Source organism: Myotis davidii, unplaced genomic scaffold (genome assembly GCF_000327345.1).
Source record: "Myotis davidii unplaced genomic scaffold, ASM32734v1 scaffold17, whole genome shotgun sequence".
Taxonomy (NCBI): Eukaryota; Metazoa; Chordata; class Mammalia; order Chiroptera; family Vespertilionidae; genus Myotis; species Myotis davidii.
In genome coordinates this window covers 111242-116312 of record NW_006288624.1, presented here as the reverse complement: position 1 = coordinate 116312, position 5071 = coordinate 111242, and the positions used below count along the sequence as shown (strand labels likewise).

The 5071-nt window shown below is 38.9% G+C and overlaps 1 protein-coding gene across 8 annotated transcripts in view; it reads left to right on the top strand.

Annotated features, from left to right (window-relative positions):
• PSEN1 (presenilin 1) overlaps positions 1–5071 on the top strand; it is a 72901-nt gene that overhangs the window by 62142 nt on the left and 5688 nt on the right. The window lies entirely within an intron of this gene.

Here is a 5071-nt window from a genome sequence, read left to right as displayed (position 1 = left end):
GAGAGGAAGAGTGAGATAGAATCATCAATGGTGACAGAGAATCATTGATCGGCTGCCTCCTGCATGCCCCCCAATGGGGATCGAGCCCACAATCCAGGCATGTACCCTGACCTGGAATCAAACTGTGACCTCCTGGGTCATAGGTTGATGCCCAATCACTGAGCCATGCCGGCTGAGCTAGTCGGTGCTTTTCTCATAGCATCATTTGTTTATGGGTCAAATTCTGCCCCTCAGGTTTTTGAAATTGGCCTTTTACAGTCTGATTTTTGGCATTTGTTTTGTAAGGTCAAAGATTTTTTTTTAATACGTATTTTATTAATTTTTTACAGAGAGGAAGGGAGAGAGATAGTTAGAAACGTCAATGAGAGAGAAACATCGATCAGCTGCCTCCCGCATATCTCCCACTGGGATGTGCCTGCAGCCAAGGTACATGCCCTTGACCGGAATCGAACCTGGGACCTTTCAGTCCACGGGCCGACGCTCTATCCACTGAGCCAAACTGGTTTCGGCAGGTCAAAGATTTTTTTGTTCTTCCAGTAAGATTTCATGGCTGCAGTATTCTTGTTACAAATATCTTATTAATATTTTTTACTTTTTGCTGTACAAAGACCAATGAGTTTGAATGTTTCAGTCTTTTACATTGTTATTCCCTTTGTTGGCAACCTCCTCCTAACTTCAGATTAATATTTTCTTTGTCTGGGACCAATATAAACTAATACTTCATCATTTTAGGATCCACTCCACACAAACACTCTGATTACATTAGTGTTTTAAACCAGACTTATGGTTACTGATAACGGTCTCTGTTTATACTAGAAATTGATTTCTAAAAAGACACATATGTCTTCCAGGACAGCCTTTTAAAAATCAACATTTAATCAGAAAACTAAACAGAGCCTTCAATTAGAAATGTTAAACATTTTTATTTTCAGTGTGAAGGCAGTTGTTCTTCTATAGAATTTCAAAAATGTTCTTCCTTCAAACATCATGTGGGCAGCAGGCTCATCCCCAGTGCACTACTGTTCATCTTAAAATTATCAGAGCAATGAAAGTACCTGCTGTTTCCAGGAGAGGGGAGTTGACTCATGGAAGTTCTTTTCTATTTACCTCAAGGAAGGAGAGAAGGGTTTTGCTATTTTTTCAAGGAAGAGATTTTAGTAGTATAAAGGTAAAGTAAGTTTCAGGCAGTTTTTAATATGTTTATATTTATTGAAAAGAGAATAGGAAATAATCATTATGCTATTATGTTTAAGCTAGGCACATATGCTGCTGGAGGTCATATAGAGAAATCTTACAATTAAAGTGAACAGACACTGTCATTGTCTACTATGTCTTGTGTTTGGTAGACCATCAGATGCCCCTTTTAATATTAAAAGAATACCATAATTACTTACAATTATTTTTCAGAGTTGGCAAAAACAAAAAAACAACAGAAGGCTTAGATTGCCATTATTAGCAAATAGTAGAAAAATGCTAGCAGCCAATTTTAGCACACTTGGCAATAGCATACAATTAATTCATTATGTCTAACTTCTGCATTTTCCAGGGCTGTGATTTTAGTTGTTTAGCCATATCTTATTTTGACTGAGTAAATAAAAGTGAGCTGTTTAAAGAAAACAAATTTCCAGCAACTGATTTTTCTTAGTTTTATATACTGATTCAGTTTCTTCTGGTTATAGGTCAATAAAATTTGTCCTTTTGGTAAGTGCTAAAGAAAAAAATTGATGGTTACTTCTTTGTTTTCTTTCTTTCTTTTATTTTATTTTAAATATATTTTTATTACTGATTTCAGAGAGGAAAGGAGAGGGAGAGAGAGTTAGAAACATCAATGGTGAGAAAGAACCATTGATCAGCTACCTCTTGTACACTGCACACTAGCGATTGAGCCTGTTACCCGGACATGTGCTCCGACCAGGAATCGAACCGTGACCTCCTAGTTCGTAGGTCGATGTTTAACCTCTGAGCCATGCCAGCCAGGCTTCTTTCTCTATTTTAATTTTGCTAATAAAATATACCTATAGTTATCGCTTCATTAAAATGAATTCTGTGAAGTATTACTATAGCATTTATCATAATATTGCTATTATTTACACAAGACTTTAAGTGAAAAAAATGTCAGGCCATAATTTTAAGCTTAATTCAATACATTATTTTTTTAAAGCTATATTGACATATAATTCACTTACTATAACAATTCATGCATAAAACCCACACTTCTTAGGTGCCACCTCTCCATCCCCCCATTTAAAGTATACAGTGCATTGGTTTTTATTGTAATCAGAGTTAGGCAATCACCACAAGTGAATTCTAGAACATTTTCATCACCTCAGAAAGAAACCTTTACCCATTCATTAGCCTCCACACCCCTCAACACCAACCAGTGTGTACTGTCTTACTATGTTTTCCTGTTCTGGACATTTATTAAAATGTGGTCCTTTGTACTGGTTTCTTTCACTTAGCTTAATGTTTTAAGACTCATCTATGTTATAGTATATATCAGTATTTCATTACTTTTTATAGCCAAATACAATCCCATTGTATGGATATGCCACAACTGTTACCTATTTTCCAGTTAATGGACATCTGGGTTGTTTCTGTTTTTGGCTTTTATGCAAACTGTTGCTATGAACATTCATGTAAATGTATTTGTGTGTACTATATACGTTTTTATTTCTCTTGGGTATTTACCTAGCAGTGGAATTGCTGGGTCATCTGGTACCTCTATGTTTAATCTTTTGAGGAACTGCCAGACCATTTTCCAAGCAACTATACTATTTTACAATCTCACCAGCAATATGTGAATGTTCTAATTTTTTCACATCCTCACCAACACTTGTTTTTGTCTATCTTTTTTATTATAATCATTTCATAAAGTGGTTATGGTTTTGATTAGCATTTCCCTGATAGCTAATGATGTCGAGTATCTTTTTGTGTGTTTATTGGTTATTTGTGTTTTCTTTGGAGAACTGTCTAGTCAAATTTTCCCCATCTTTTATATATTTTTTCAAATTATTGAGTTATAGTGGTTCTTTATATATTCTAGATACAAGTTCCTTATCAGATAAATGCTAATTCCTCCCCTCCCCCTGGATTATTATTTTTTTAAATCTTTTTATTGATTTCAGGGAGAAAGGGAGAGGGAAAGAAACATCAATGATGAGAGAGAATCACTGATTGGCTTCCTCCTACGCGCCCCCACTGGGGATCAAGCCCGCAAACTGGGTACGTGCCCTTGATTGGAATCAAACCTGGGACCCTTCAGTCCACAGGCCAATGCTCTGTCCAATGACCCAAACCAGCCAGGGCCTGGATTATTTTTAAAAAGTTTTTTCTGTAGCATTCTTTCTCTGAAAAACTAAGTTTCTTTTATAGTTTCTTATAGTGTTTACTATTTGTAATCAAAATTCTTTGTAAGGCTACCATTTGTTTAGTGTGTTGCAAGAACTTTTCCTGTATTATTTTTAACTCTGATGACAATACAATGAAATAGCTTTATAATCTCTATCTTATACCTGAGAAATTTGAGGATTGAAGAAGTTAATCACTTGCCCTGGATCACACAAGTACTTAAATACTAAATAGTAGAGCTGCACCCCTGTAATGATCGGTGTATTCACCCTGGGAAGGCTAGCTCACCCATAGCATCGAATGTCATGGGTCAGATGTTTATCTTTTCCACTAAGAAGACTTCATTCTGGTGTCCATGATTTAAGAGCACTCGTTTTTCTCAGGAAGATCTTACTAGTCATCACTCCACTTCCTTCTCACCCACATGTGGAACAGACTGTACTTCTCAGGGCCCTCAGCCCCTATCTTCTGGAAATGGGTTCTGTAACCGAGGCATCAAGGAAATTCTGACATGCTATAACATAGATGAGCATTGAGAACATTATGCTAAGTGAAATAATCCTGTTAAAAAACCACAAATGCTATATGATTGCACTTACATGAAGTACCTAGAGTAGTCCAACTTAGAAAGTAGAAAGATGATTGCCAGGGGACTGGAGGGAGAGAGGAAGGAGTTACTATTTAGTGGGTACAGAGTTTTAGTTTTACATGCTGAAAAGAGCTCTGTGGATGGCTGGTGGTGATGGTAGCACAGCAGTGTGAATGTATGTAATGCCACTGAACTGTGTTTTACCACAATTAAATTTTTTTTAAACATGAAGAAAAGGAAAAGAAGCCACAGAAAAGAAAATATTGCAAATCATACTGCAAGTCCTGTTAAAGAACTTGTATTTAGAATATATAAAGAATGCGAGAAACCCAATGGCGGCATAGGTAAACACCTGAAATTGCTGCCTTGCACAACCACTTCAAAAATACAACTAAAAGACAAAACGGACATCATCCAAAACCACAGGAAGGCTGGCTGAGTGGAAATTCCACAACTAGAAGGAAAGAGAAAAGCACACTGAGACTCAGAGGAGGTGCGGAAGTAAAGTGCAGAGGTACGGAGGCACGCACGGAAAGGGCTGGCAACTGAGGACACGGTTGTCTTTTTCAATCGGGAGGGAGACACAAGCTCCCGACAGCCCTGACTTCAGTTCCAGGCGAGTCTCTGGGGACCCAGACTCACACGGGGAGAAACTGGACTGTCTGGCAGAGGGCGGAACTTGAGGGCAGCTTTCTCTCAGAGGTTCTTGCAGTGATTACCAGGACACTGAGACCCGGGACCTCTTAGGGCAGGACTGAGGAGCAGCCATAGCTGCTTGCTCCGCCCTGTTGATCCCCTGAGACCCCGCCCCACCCAAGCTGCGGCAGAGGCTTTTGCATATAAATGCCCTGGCCCTTTGCAATCTGAAAATTACCTAACAAACTGCAGATGGGCCAGGCAGACCCAGAACATCCAAAAGAAGGCCCAAGGCCCCATAGCAGCTTGCATTGCTTCACAGCTGGGCCTCATCTGGGCACCTCAAAATCACAAACAAAGAAGAGGAACCTGCAGATCTCTTCATAGCTCCTGCTGGGTAGCCTCAGGCAGAGGCTAAATTAGCACCTCCTTAGAGATCCAAGAGCCACTGAACCCAGCGGTCAGAGTGGGACCATCCAGATTACAACTCCTCAGATC